The sequence below is a fragment of the Staurois parvus genome, unplaced genomic scaffold (genome assembly GCF_062004578.1).
Source record: "Staurois parvus isolate SC_StPar_1 unplaced genomic scaffold, SC_StPar_1.0 ptg000006l, whole genome shotgun sequence".
NCBI classification, from domain to species: domain Eukaryota; kingdom Metazoa; phylum Chordata; class Amphibia; order Anura; family Ranidae; genus Staurois; species Staurois parvus.
Window position 1 is genome coordinate 2,231,871 of NW_028317802.1, and position 16,030 is coordinate 2,247,900.

Genomic DNA, 16,030 nt, shown 5'->3' on the forward strand with positions numbered 1-16,030 from the left:
GGCTGATTTTACTATAATCTTGTGAGATTACAGTAAAAGATCAGTTTACTAAACAGAGGTCAATTATCTCTGCTTAGTTTGCGGTCCCTCTGATTCTCCAGCTCTGGGCTGGAGAATCTGGAGGGAGAACACAGATCTCCAGTGAAGGGCTGACATGATCTCCTGAGTGTCATAAACTGTGAATGACCAGAGAATAGCTGAGATCCCTTGAATCGCAGCTATTCTCTGTGTCATAAAAGGACACCCATGTTAGAAGGTGAGTCTCCTTCAAGAATGAGGCCATCAATTAGACATGCAAAGACCACGGGTGCCATATCACAAACACTGTCATAACAGAACATATATAAATGTAGTGAAGTATATAATAATAACTTTAAAAGTACAAAAAAGCATAAAGTATAAGTAGGAATGAGTTTGTAAAACTACAAATCCCCTTATCCAATATTGGTGGGGACAAAAAACTATATAGATCATTGTGATATATATCCTTTAAATGGACATTTAAGGGGGGGGGTTATATAGGTTAAATCCATAGTCCTCCATAATTAATATTATATTGCAACTAACAGCAATGGAGTGGCAATGTGGTAAGCAAGGAATGTTAATAAAAATTACCTTTCCATTTCAATCCGCAGGCACCATAATTCTTAGTAAATTTCAATGCAATATGGTGTTCTGTACACCATAAATAGAACTTTTTAATCAATCTCTTCTAACAGGCAAAGTTCCCAATGACTGGCGAACAGCTAATATACCTATCCACAAAAAAGATAGCAAGGTAGAATCTGGTAATTACAGGCCAGTGAGTTTAACATTTGTTGTAGTCAAGTTAATGTAATCACTCCTAAAAAGAAGGATCATTGATCAATTAAAAACACAAAACTTGCTAGACCGAAACTAATGTTTTGTGGTGCTGTGGATCTTGATTTCAGCAAAGCATTCGATACAGTTCTACATATAGATTTATTAGAAACATTGTACAAGCTGACTTAACCCTTGTGTGGTTCAGTGGATATGCAGTGTTCTAAAGAATAGATACTAGAGTGTGGTTGTAAATGGGGGTCATTCAGAACAAAAAACAATCACTAGAGGTGTACCACACGATTCTGTACTAGGTCCTTTTCTATTTAATTAATATGTGAGTGATATAACTAAAGGGTTCATGAGTAAGCTATGCCTTTTCGATGATGACAAAAAGGTGTGCAATTGAGTTAATATCCCTGGAGGTGGAACATGGTGTAACATGGAAAATAATTTGGCAATGCTGGAAGATTGGTCAAAGCAGTGGAAACTGCAGTTTAAGATCTTTATTTAGACCTCATTTAGAAAACTGTGTCTAGTTCTGGAGACCGCACTTGCATGAAGATAAGATAGGACAAGTCCAGAGACGGGCAACAAAAATGGTGAAAGGTCTGAGGGATAAAACATATTACGAGAGATTTCAGGAACTTATTATGTATAGTCTGGAGAAAAGAAGGAAAATGGGAGACATGATTGAAACCTTTAAATACATCAATGGGGTGTAAGGTTCAGGATGGCAGCATTTTTAATATGAAGCCAAGATCAAGAACACGGGGACATGATTTCAAACTAGCAAGAGGAACGTTCAAAACTAATATTGAAAAGTTTTATTTTACTGATGCTTGGAATATACCTCCAGTAGAGGTAGTCAGTCAACAGTATGTGGATTCAAAGATGCGTGGGACAAACATAGGTCTATACAAAAAAGACAAAAAAATGTATAAATTTAAACAAATGGGACAGACTCAATAGACCGCTTGGTCTATTTTCTGCTATCACTCTTCTGTGTTTCTATGGGGGTTATTTACTACAACTGAAGACTGCAAAATCTGGTGCAACTCAGCTTCCAGGTTTTATTGCCAAAGCATAAAGTGGAGCTCCACCCAAAAGGGGAAATTCTGCTTAAGGACTGCTTCCCCGCTCCCCATTAGGGATTGGCATCTTTGGGGGGTAGGGGGGGGGGGCGGGTATCCAAATTTCACAGGTACTCACTCCCACTTCCAGTCTGGTGATTGGAAGCGGAATGTGTCCTCCATTCCTCCCATCCTGTAGTCTTTTGGGACACATGACAGGGCCCAGAAGACTACAGGACCATTCATGAAGCTCAACACTACTTGCGCATGAGCAGTGGGTACTTGGCTGTGAAGCCGCCAGCTGCACAGCCAGGTGCCCACACTCAAGATGCCGGCCTCATGGAATACAGAACAGCTGGTGAAACGGGCTGCGGGGGACACACAGCGGAACCGAGGAACAGGTAAGTGGCTGTTTTTTTGAAAGTCAGCAGCTACAGTTTTTGTAGCTGCTGACTTTTATTTTTTGACAGGGTAAATGGAGCTTTAACTCAACAAACTGTAGTTAGAAGCTGATTGGCTACCATGCACAGCTGCACCAGGTTCCAAGTGCACCTGTTTTAGTAAATCTACCCCTATTTTTCTGTTCTTGACCTAACTGCAGTCTATTCTGTAGATGATCAATACAACCTTATCCTATTTCCACCTCAGCCTGTAACTGAACAATAAGAGGTTTGCAGCTGTCCTAAGGTTGTCATCCCTGTGTGCATGTCCTTCCTATAAGCATGTTACCTGTAAGCAGTAGAGGCCTGATTGGATCAGATTGCTGACCCGCCTTCTTTTATTGCTGCTAAGTAGGGAACTGTAGTCAGATTCTGAAGTACTTTTTTATTATATATATATGAGTACAAAACTGGACCAGTCCCTATTAATTCTGCCTGGAGTTCAGATTTAAAGTGATATTTAAGGTAATTATTTTCCTCTAAAATAATATAATGTTATACCTGCTCTGTGCAACAATGTTGCACAGAGCGATCTCTTACCTGCTCTTCTAGAGTCCCCTGCCAGCACTGTCCGCTCTATCTTCTTGTGGTTGCCCCTATAGCAAGCTGTTGGGAAACCCATGCAGATACACTCCCAAGAGTGTGTCTATAGACACATACAGTGTGGCTCAACCATGCCCCTCACTCCCTCCTTACAGGATGTGACTGACAGCAGCAGGAGCCTATGGCTCAGAGTCTCCTGTTAATGCAAGCCGAGAGGAGAGTGCTGCTTCAGTTGGGACAGCGCTGGATCGAGAGAGGCTTCAGGTTAGTGTTAAGGGAGAGGGTGGCAGCCAGAATACGTAGTGGAACATTTTTTTTACCTTAATGAAGGCAATGCATTCAGGAAAACAATGTTCTGACTTTAGAACCACTGTAAATATTGCCATCTACTTACCCACTTCATCGAACACTGTTGCGTTTTCTTATAAGGACTCCATCGTTGTTGCTGTTCATGACAGGTAGGCAATGACAGCCAGGCAAATAGCATTTTCAAAAGAATGGCTCGCCAAACCATATAGAGTAGGAATGGGCAAACTACGGCTCGCGGGCCGTATACGGCCCGGCGGACCTTTTAATCCGGCCAGCGGAGCGTGATACAAAAAAAAACAGCCAGGGCAGGCAAACATTTGCATCATTCAGCGCGCTCAAATGCAATGATTGGTCAGTCTCGCTGCCACTCACATCCTGATAGCCAGTGATTGGCTGTCAGGATGTGTGTAGGCGGGGCAGCGTGACGAACGTGAGGGGAGCTAGGCTCCTCTCACAGTCTGCCCTGAAGACCAGAACGGCGCGGGAACACGGCGAGAGGAACACACGGAGCAAAGGTAAGTAAAATTTTAATTTAATTTATATTAATTCACACATACACATCATTCATCTACTCTTGGTCCGGCCCCCGGGTCCAATATATGAACCCATTGCGGCCCTCAAGTCAAAAAGTTTGCCCACCCCTGATATAGAGTGTTTCACTCATAACAGGATTCTAGTCAAAGAAATAAGAAATATAACCTTTGAGCTGTCCATGGTGCTGATGCTAATGCTGGACAAGTTAAAGTATCTGTGACTTGAGAAAAGAAGGTTGGCTACCATTGCTTGATAATGTTATTTCCCTGGATGTTATGTTGATGCTTTGGTTTCAGTTCTGATATCATTGACCCAAAACAATTATGGAGATATGGAAATCTGATACTTTTCTGACATTCATTTGTCATATTTGCTTTGTGTGTTTTTTTTCTTTTCTTACATTTAACCTTCGTGCCATGCAATTCTGTGGAAAGGAAATTAAGCACGTGAGAAGATAAAGCAATATATATAACCCCAGAAAACTTCTTCAACTAGGGAAGAAGCTTGGTGAATCAGATTTTAAAATCACCAAAGAACAATGAGATGTCTTGATAACAATTGAAACCTATTTGTTGAGTCGAGCAGTATGCTTCATTTATAACATCACACAATACATCTCTTTGAACAATATCATAGCTTGATGGAACAGGCCTTTTCATAGATAGTCATCTCTAATCTTCCTAGTTTTTTCTTTGCATTTCAGCAATCACTGTAATTCTGATGGATATTGATCAAACAACCCCAGGAGTCGGATGCATGAATGGCTTGGCCTCAGTCACCACACCGTCTCTGTGATCAAGCCCCGGTGGGCAGGGTGAAACGCATGAGGGGGCAAGGCTGGAGCAGTGGCTGAGGCCAAGGCATTCATGCATCTGACTCCTGGGGTCAGTTGAGCGGCGTCCATCTTCTCTTCTTATCAGCTGGAACTGCTTTAGGACACCTGTTCCCTCTCTCTCATATCTCTCAAATGACTCCTTTTTGGGAAGTAGACAGTTCAAGTTATTTAGTAAGAGGCATGGTGAGTTTTTTGAAGTTGTAATTTTGTGTCACAATTTTTTGGAAAATTAAGAAAATAAATAATTTTTTTACATACTGTCACCAGTGCAGTACAGCGTCATCAAATGACTGGGGGTACTGACTGACTGGTGACAGTATGTAAAAACAAGTTAATAATTTTGTATATATTTTTTTTTCCTTTTTTAAATTTTTTTTCTTGTTTTGGCACTGTAGTGACACTATACTACTCTGAAGGGTGTTCATGGATCATGCCAGGTGCCATGTGATAGCTGTGGGCCAATCACAGCATTATGACAGTAAGCAAGCTGTTCATGAATAAAAGACATTTATGACAGTTTGGTTACATAATATCATGTGATCGCTATAATTAGTGGCCTCGTACCGAGCACCATTATCCGCTGTGCGCACAGGCTTGGAGACGTACGGGTATGTCGCCTAGCCTATCTGCGGCAAGCAAGGAATATTAATAAAAATTACCTTTTCATTTCAATCTGCAGAAACCATAATTCTTAGTAAATTTCAATGCAATATGGTGTTCTGTACACAGTTGGTACAGAACACCCTCAGAAATGTAATTCCCTGTTTGTGTGATTAACCTCTGCTCGCCGACAGTACACACATATGCGGCCTATCAGTGGCTGGGCCTTGACGCCGAGCAGCTGCATATTTGCGTACCATTTGCAAACAAACGTGCTGATAGTGCATGTCCTGCGTGCTCCCAGCACATGCCGGCATCCCATAGAAAGGTCCTGATCTCTCCTTGTGATTGGGACCTTTCCAATCATGTGACTGCCGTGACAGCCAATCACGGCGGTCACATGACCCTAAACCCTGCCCTGCCTCCCGGTGTCAGAAACCACTTAAAGGGCTGGCAGGCACCAGCGTGAAGGGGTTAACTTACTGATTTTCCCAGAAGGCTGCCCTAAAAAACATATCAAATTTTAGGCATCCCGTGCAATAGGAATTTAGGTTTTGGTGGGATATTCTACAAGGAATGCAGACCCTGCAGCTTTTTTTTATTAGAACATTAGAGTGCATGGCTGATTATAATAAATTAGACTCTCCTATTTAGAGTCAATCTACAAAGGATGTAGTAAAACATAGAGCAGACAAAGTTGTGAATTACAACAAAGTTTGTTAAAATCCCTGCAGTGTGCATTGAGCACCCAGAAGGGATTGTTTTTATTTTTTAACAAAAGTTGAGTTACACTTTAAGGGTTAGGTTAACTATTTCCATTCATAAGTTACCATTTTTTAAATCCCATTTGTTTTAATTTTTCAGTATTTTGATGAAATTTCCAAAAATCTTTCTTCTTTGTTTTTTGGAACAAAGAAAACACATGGAAAGATAGAAATCACAAAAAAAAAAAAAACTGTGGACAAATTCAGATACAGTATAAAATTGCCCACCAAGATAATGCATATCTAATTCAGGTAACAGCATCTTTTTAAATAAGCCCCTTTAGTAACCTACCATAATCTCTGCATCTCCTCCCAGAGCATCACCTTCTATCTTTATAGAAATTCTATTCAGGGCAGAGGAAAATTGTTTAAACCACTTGCCCTTTGGAAGATTTACCCCCCTTCATGACTAGGTCATTTTTTGCTATTTAGCACTGCGCTATTTCAACTGGTAATTGCGCGGTCATGCAAAGCTGTACCCAACAAAATGCATGCCCTTTTTTCATGTATATAGAGCTTTCTTTTGGTGGTATTTAATAACCACTAGTTTTTTTTAATTTTTTGTGATTTGAACAAAAAAAGACCAAACATTTTGAAAAAAAAGATATTTTCTAATTTCAGTTACAAAAAACATCCAATGAAATCAAAGTTAGTCATAAATTTAGGCCAACAGGTATTCTGCTACATGTCTTTGATAAAAGAAAAATCCCAATATGTGTATATTAATTGGTTTGTGTGAAAGTTATAGCATCTACAAACTATGGTATATATATTGGAATTTGCTCAGCTTTGACTTTCTGACCGCCTATCACATCTCTTGAGGTGCTAAAATGTCAGGGCAGTAGATAGACCTCCCAAAGGACACCTTTTTGGAAAGTAAACACCCAAAAGAATTTGCAGAGATTCATGTTGAATCCATGGAAGATTTTATTTTTTGGCCACAAAGTTTTTTGAAAAATGCCAATTTGTTGTAACTTTATTTATATATTCTTCACATTTGCCATGGCTATATGTGGAATAACACCCCAAAACACATTCTGCTACTTCTCCTGAGTATGGGGATACCACATGTGAGACATTTTTATATCCACATAGAGGCCCCTCTCATGTCACTTCCTCACTACCTATCACAGTTTCGGAGGACCTAAAATGCCAGGATAGTGCAAACCCCCCCCCCCCCCCCCCCCAGGACCCCTTTTTGAAAAATAGACAATCCAACAAATTTGCTAAGGTCTTGTGAGTATTTTGCAGATATCATTTTTGTCATAGGATTTTGAAAAAGAAAAAATACAGTTTTGTTTTTTTTATTCATTATCCAAAAACTTGTGGCAACAAATAAGATCTGCAAAATACTCACCATGACCATTAGCAATGGACATAGCAAATATCTTGTAGTGTCTATTTTCCAAAAAGGGATCATTTGGGGGGGGGGGGGGGCTTCTACTACCCTGGCATTTCAAGGCCAACATTAGAAGCTTATGCCACACATCACTCACACTTGTAACCATTTGACTAACAAGCCTTTTCTGACACTTTTTGTTTACATGAAAACCCTTTTTTTTGCTAGAAAATTACTTTGAACCCCCAAACATTATATATATATATACAGTATATAAATATATATATATATATATTTTTTTTTAAATGGCCCTATAAAATACAATGGTGGGTGTTGCAATTTTTTATGTAACACAGTATTTGTGCGTCGATTTTTCAAACACTATTTTTTGGAAAAAAATACACTTTTTTGAATCTTAATGCACAAAAACACAATAACTGTTTGATAAAAATGTAAATTATGATGCTACACTGAATAAATAGATACCAAGCATGACATGCAACACGACAAACCACGTAAAAGTTTAATATATATATATATATATATATATTTTTTATAATATTGATAGGAGATGCTTTAAAAGCCTTTACAGATCACCACTTTATATTTACACAGGAGGTCTAGTGCTAGAATTACTGCCCTCTATCTGATGTTTGCAGTGATGCCTCACATGCATGGTGCAAGCTCTGTTTACATACCGACACGGGACTGACTCTTGCGTTCGCTTTTGTGCATGAGCACGGGAAGAGGGGCATGATCATCATTTTTATTGTTATCACAGGGAATGCAAAAATCCCCTGTGATAGCAATAGGCAATGACTTTTCTAGGAAATCTGGGGTATATTAGACTCTAGATCTCTTCTCTGCCCTTAAAGCATCTGATCATACAGATCTTGGTTTACCAATTTAAAAATGGCACATAGCGATCATATGATCACTGGGTCTCGTTCACTGGGATCTTCACTTACAGCTGTCGCAGGTGGGGAGCAATGCATGCCCCGCTGTGTAGTACAGCCAGAGTGATGTACCCATATGTCACTTTGCCTGTAGCTTCAGCCCATCTGCAGTACATTGCAGGCGGGAGGGCGGGCAGCAAATGATTAAACTCCAACAGGTTCAGTCAGGGCTGCCATTAGAAACCATGGGGCCCCTTACAGCCAACATGGCAGGGCCCCCTTAAAACCACAGAACCCAATACAGCCAGCCCATCCCCACGAAAAAAAAAAAAGTTTACTATGGTTCCCCGGCGAGGATCAAAGACCATCAGACCTCCTCGTGGTCCCAGTGGTCAGGAAGTCACACTTGCTACTGGCTCCTCCTGAGGCCTTTCGTGCTACAGCACTTCATCAGAGGGTTGGATGCCATTAGCAGTGTGACAGAAAACTTCCTTATTTAAATGCGGTTAGCGCATGCGTGGAAATCCCGCTCTATCGCTCAGAATCTAAAAAGTGGAACCGCGCATGCGCGGATGGCTGCCATTTTGCCGTGGGTTGCGGCTGTGCAGAATTAAACTGCGCATGCGCCGCCCGATCGCCGCCATATTGCCATGGATCAACAGACAGTGAGCTGTAGAAAACGGCAGCAACTGTCAGGGGGATATATATGAAGCAACTGTCAGGGGGATATATATGGAGCACCCAAAACAAGTGCAGGTATCCCATGACTGATGACAAAAAGGGGGTGAGTGGCCCGATCAGAGAACCATAAGTCCTCCGATCTAAACATAGATCCTCCGGTCTAAATATATGTCATCCGTTCTAAATATACCTTCCACCCCAAATAAGTGGCCAAAATATAAGCCACTATTTAAATATGTTGCAAGGGCCAGATACCCCTTATTACACTAATTGTATCCATGGCATAGGAGCTAAAATCGGTACCCATATGTATATAGAAGCCATATGTTAAATGGGCCACCATATGTCCAGAAAACAAATATAAGGTGAATCAAGCCTTAAAAAATCCCTTAAACGCACACAGGCATCTCCAGGGATACATAAAATATAAATTATAACATTATCCCATTGGCATCGTAAATTACCCTTTGTCATGGATCCCCAAGTCATAATGAGATTGTATAATAATCATAAAAATCATAAAAATTTTTAAAAAATTTTAAAATTTTTTTTTAATAATTTCCCCGCGAAAGCGGAAAAAGATGGGTGTCCCTATTCCGCCACCCTAATGGCTGAAATAAAATAGGATACGGAATTAACAACCATGCGGTCCTATGATTATCACATTTCCCCATTTGATACTTCTAATATTCACTAGATCATCCATGACCAAAGGTACCAATTCAGGAGATACGTATCACAAAGGTTTGGGTAATGTATTTAATAATCATCTTGTCACAAACATCTCTATGACCCAAAAAGATTAATAAAGATAAAAATAATGCAAAAAATGTGAAAAATTAAAAAAGGTATGTAAAAACATATGTGCAACACTACACTATATCTCAAAACAAGTGGTATGCGCAGTGGGGGGTATATATCATTGTCTCAGCTATTAGCAATGAAACAATTTATATCCATCTCAACATTGTGTCCATGAGGGTAAAGGGTACGCAATTCATAGACCCAACGGGTCTCTGCCTGGGAAACAGTTCTGGTCCTATGAAGCCCCCTCCAATGCGGGGATATCACCTCTATGCCCATAAATTTTAATGAGGTAGGGTCACTATTATGAAAAAGCCTATAATGGTTGGATAACGAGTGGTCCCTATAGCCTTTTCTAATGTTCGCCACATGCTCACGCAGGCGGTCCCGTAGGCGTCTAGTTGTCCGTCCTACATATTGTTTCTCGCAGGGACAGCTGAGAAGGTAGACCACAAATTTACTATGACATGTTATACATTGTTTAATGTCATAAGACTTCCCAGTTGATGTTGAGGTAAAGGTGTCGATTCTCCTTTTACGGGTATTATCACACCTGCATATAATGCATTTATTGCACGGGTAGAACCCCTTCAATTCCCCGAAAAAGGACAATTTAGCAGGGGGATTTACTACTACGATTTCTAATAGCCGGGGCCCTCCTAAACATGATCTCAGGCTTATTGGGTAATATTTGCGAAAGGACAGGGTCCATCTTCAAAATGTCCCAGTTCTTTTTTATCAGTCTTCCTACTTGTCTGTACTGCACTGAGAACGTAGTTACAAACGGACATACTCTCTCATGCGTTCTTCTTGGTTTATACGAGAGCATCTCTTTCCTGTCCAGACCTGCAACCTTAGCCAAAGAGTCATCAAGCTCAGCTTCTCTATATCCCTTTTCAAGGAATCTGTTTTTTAGGATGTTCGCTTGAGACCAATACGTCTCAAGATCCGTACTGTTCCGCCTAATCCGGGTGAATTGGCCTTTTGGTATGTTACTAAGCCAATTCGGATGGTGACAGCTATTCACAGGGATATAGCTGTTACGGTCGGATACCTTAAAGAAGGACATGGTTACTATCCTTCCACTGTCAATCAGTAATGTCAAGTCCAAAAAGTCGATCTGATGTCGGCTATAGGTATAGGTCAAGTGGATGTTCAAAGTGTTATTGTTCAATGTTGAAAAGAAATTGTTGAGTGCGCTCTCCTCTCCATTCCAGAGGAGGAGGATGTCATCTATATATCGCTTGTACAAAACCAGTTCTGGCCAATCCCTGGCATAGATGACATCCTCCTCCCACCTGGACATGAAGAGGTTCGCGAGGCTGGGGGCAAACTTAGCCCCCATTGCAACACCCTTTATCTGTAGGTAATAGGACTGATTATACCAAAAGTAGTTGTGGTACATGGCAAAGTGCAATAGGTCCAGAATGAAGCGCCTTTGAATATCTGGTACATGACTGTAGTTTGTTAAATAAAAATCCGTGGCCTCCATGCCATCCGCATGGTCAATGCTGGTATACAAGGAACTGACATCCGCCGTAACCAGAAACATGCCAGGTGATGTATTCACTGCTTTAACTTCATTCAGGACCTGTTTGGTATCACTAAGGAACGAAGGTGTTTTAGCAACCAGTGGTTGCAGATGGAAATCGATGTATTCCCCGATCTTTGACAATAGCGACCCTATCCCACTAATTATGGGTCGGCCCGGAGGGTGTACCGGGTCTTTATGTACCTTCAGAAGGATGTACAATATGGGAAGCTTTGGTGCTACCGGGCAAAGAAAAGCCTTCTCCTTCTTGTTAATAATCCCATTATCAAAACCTTTCTTGATAATGGTTAACAGCGATTTTTTTGAAACTTACAAGAGGGTTACCGGGTAGTGGTCTGTAGGTGGATTCATCCTCCAATAATTTGCTGACCTCCCCCATATAGTCACCTTTATTCCAGATCACCACTCCCCCACCCTTATCCGCTGGCCTAATTACAAGGTCTTTCTTTTCCAGGAGAATCTTGATGGCCACCTTGTCACTAGGGTTATCATATATCCGTTTTATAGGCATGGTTTCCAGATCCCTTAGAACCTTTTCTTTGAAGACATTTATATAGGAGTGTGATTGTGGAGGGGGATTGAAAGTGGACGCATTCTTAAGATTAGAATGGACCACACTAGAGGGGGATTGATTCTCTATGATGGATCTATTGAAGAAATGTTTTTTGAGAGACAGTTGTCTAATAAATTTATGCACATCTATATATGTGTTAAACTTATTTACTCGTGTGGCTGGGGTATATTTCAACCCTTTATCGAGAAGGTCAAGCTCCTCATTTGTTAGTTTAACACCACTCAAGTTAAAAATGCCCTGACCTTTCAAACTCTCCTCTTTTTCGGGGTGTCCCTTCGTTCTCCTTCCTCCTCTCTTTCCCCTTCTATGTCTCTCCTTTTTCGTGGATGACCCGTCCCTAAAAAAGGCTGCTTGACTTCATTATGCTGTTGGGGGTTCTGATGTATTGGAGGTTTGGTACTACCCCGATTTTTGGAATTATTGACCGACTTATTATACTCCTGACGCTTAGGGTAATAAGGACGGTTCTGGTTGTTGTTATAGTGGTCATTATAATGATTCTGATTATCATTAGATTCATACCCCCGAGGGGGATAAGAAGGAGCTCCCCTGTTTGCATAATACTCCCTAGGGCTATACGGTGGGTAATAATCAGTGTGGTAGTAATGTGGGTTCCCCATGGACCTCTGAGGGGTCCTAGGAGGGAAAGGGTGTTGATAGTAATTCTCCCTCGGAGCGTTACCATCCCTATATATCCCATCCCTTGTAGAATATGGAGGGACATTAGGGTAGTACTCTCTAGACCCTATATTCTCGTCCTGGAGGGGGGTAACCCTGTTAGTCAAATATGTAGGACGGACAACTAGACGCCTACGGGACCGCCTGCGTGAGCATATGGCGAACATTAGAAAAGGCTATAGGGACCACTCGTTATCCAACCATTATAGGCTTTTTCATAATAGTGACCCTACCTCATTAAAATTTATGGGCATAGAGGTGATATCCCCGCATTGGAGGGGGCTTCATAAGACCAGAACTGTTTCCCAGGCAGAGACCCGTTGGGTCTATGAATTGCGTACCCTTTACCCTCATGGACACAATGTTGAGATGGAGCGATATATAGATGACATATATATACAAGCGATATATAGATGACATCCTCCTCCTCTGGAATGGAGAGGAGAGCGCACTCAACAATTTCTTTTCAACATTGAACAATAACACTTTGAACATCCACTTGACCTATACCTATAGCCGACATCAGATCGACTTTTTGGACTTGACATTACTGATTGACAGTGGAAGGATAGTAACCATGTCCTTCTTTAAGGTATCCGACCGTAACAGCTATATCCCTGTGAATAGCTGTCACCATCCGAATTGGCTTAGTAACATACCAAAAGGCCAATTCACCCGGATTAGGCGGAACAGTACGGATCTTGAGACGTATTGGTCTCAAGCGAACATCCTAAAAAACAGATTCCTTGAAAAGGGATATAGAGAAGCTGAGCTTGATGACTCTTTGGCTAAGGTTGCAGGTCTGGACAGGAAAGAGATGCTCTCGTATAAACCAAGAAGAACGCATGAGAGAGTATGTCCGTTTGTAACTACGTTCTCAGTGCAGTACAGACAAGTAGGAAGACTGATAAAAAAGAACTGGGACATTTTGAAGATGGACCCTGTCCTTTCGCAAATATTACCCAATAAGCCTGAGATCATGTTTAGGAGGGCCCCGGCTATTAGAAATCGTAGTAGTAAATCCCCCTGCTAAATTGTCCTTTTTCGGGGAATTGAAGGGGTTCTACCCGTGCAATAAATGCATTATATGCAGGTGTGATAATACCCGTAAAAGGAGAATCGACACCTTTACCTCAACATCAACTGGGAAGTCTTACGACATTAAACAATGTATAACATGTCATAGTAAATTTGTGGTCTACCTTCTCAGCTGTCCCTGCGAGAAACAATATGTAGGACGGACAACTAGACGCCTACGGGACCGCCTGCGTGAGCATGTGGCGAACATTAGAAAAGGCTATAGGGACCACTCGTTATCCAACCATTATAGGCTTTTTCATAATAGTGACCCTACCTCATTAAAATTTATGGGCATAGAGGTGATATCCCCGCATTGGAGGGGGCTTCATAGGACCAGAACTGTTTCCTAGGCAGAGACCCGTTGGGTCTATGAATTGCGTACCCTTTACCCTCATGGACACAATGTTGAGATGGATATAAATTGTTTCATTGCTAATAGCTGAGACAATGATATATACCCCCCACTGCGCATACCACTTGTTTTGAGATATAGTGTAGTGTTGCACATATGTTCTTACATACCTTTTTTAATTTTTCACATTTTTTGCATTATTTTTATCTTTATTAATCTTTTTGGGTCATAGAGATGTTTGTGACAAGATGATTATTAAATACATTACCCAAACCTTTGTGATACGTATCTCCTGAATTGGTACCTTTGGTCATGGATGATCTAGTGAATATTAGAAGTATCAAATGGGGAAATGTGATAATCATAGGACCGCATGGTTGTTAATTCCGTATCCTATTTTATTTCAGCCATCTTTTTCCGCTTTCGCTGGGAAATTTTTAAAAAAATGTTTAAAAATGTTTAAAATTTTTTTTATGATTTTTATGATTATTATACAATCTCATTATGACTTGGGGATCCATGACAAAGGGTAATTTACGATGCCAATTGGATAATGTTATAATTTATATTTTATGTATCCCTGGAGATGCCTGTGTGCGTTTAAGGGATTTTTTAAGGCTTGATTCACCTTATATTTGTTTTCTGGACATATGGTGGCCCATTTAACATATGGCTTCTATATACATATGGGTACCGATTTAGCTCCTATGCCATGGATACAATTAGTGTAATAAGGGGTATCTGGCCCTTGCAACATATTTAAATAGTGGCTTATATTTTGGCCACTTATTTGGGGTGGAAGGTATATTTAGAACGAATGACATATATTTAGACCGGAGGATCTATGTTTAGATTGGAGGACTTATGGTTCTCTGATCGGGCCACTCACCCCCAATTTGTCATCAGTCATGGGATACCTGCACTTGTTTTGGGTGCTCCATATATATCCCCCTGACAGTTGCTTCATATATATCCCCCTGACAGTTGCTGCCGTTTTCCACAGCTCACTGTCTGTTGATCCATGGCAATATGGCGATCGGGCCGCGCATGCGCAGTTTAATTCTGCACAGCCGCAACCCACGGCAAAATGGCGGCTGTCTGCGCATGCGCGGTTCCACTTTTTAGATTCTGAGCGATAGAGCGGGATTTCCGCGCATGCGCGAACCGCATTTAAATAAGGAAGTTTTCTGTCACACTGCTAATGGCATCCAACCCTCTGATGAAGTGCTGTAGCACGAAAGGCCTCAGGAGGAGCCAGTAGCAAGTGTGACTTCCTGACCACTGGGACCACGAGGAGGTCCGATGGTCTTTGATCCTCGCCGGGTTAGTACATGTTTTTATCTTTCATATTTACCAGTCTGCTTGATGGCTAATGGTATTTGTGTGCACATTTAACCCTGGCTTAACTACTGTTGATCCAATAAAGTTCTTGAACCTACTACACTATTGGCATTCCCTCTTTTCTTTGACCCTCTTGCTGGAGGGTTTCAGATCTGCATCTACCGTTTCTGGGGTACCTGGAACCATGAGGGGGACCCCTGTCTACCTATCATTTGGAGCAAGAGGGCTCTCTGTACCTGGAGGTATATCACTGCACCCAAGGCCGATGTCAGTATTTGAGAGGGATGGTCTATGTGTCCTTAGGATCTGCATGCCTGGCTGGTTATCCGCATAAGAGTGTACACATGCGCATTTAAAATGTGCGGTCGGTGAGTGCGCATTTTTTCTGTTTGATACCAGTCACCTAATAAGGAGGAGACCTTCACATATCTATGATCACTTCATTGTGGAAGGACTTTATGAACTATTTTACCTGTACTCATTGAATTATGTTCATTTTTTAATTGATATACCAGCGCTGCACTATATATTTAATTTTCCCAGCATGCCTCTGATACATCTTATCCATATATAATTTGAATCAATGGTGGAGAAGGATCTGAGAGTTCTGGTAGATCACATACTTAATAATGGCATGCAACGCCAAGCTGCGGTTTCTAAAGTGAGCAAAATCCTCTCTTGTATTAAAAGAGGTATAGACTCCAGAGAGAGAGATATCATATTACCCCTGTACAAATCATTAGTAAGACCTCATCTGGAATATGCAGTTCAGTTTTGGGCACCATTTCACACAAAGAACATTGGGGAACTGGAGAAAGTACAGAGAAGGGCAAC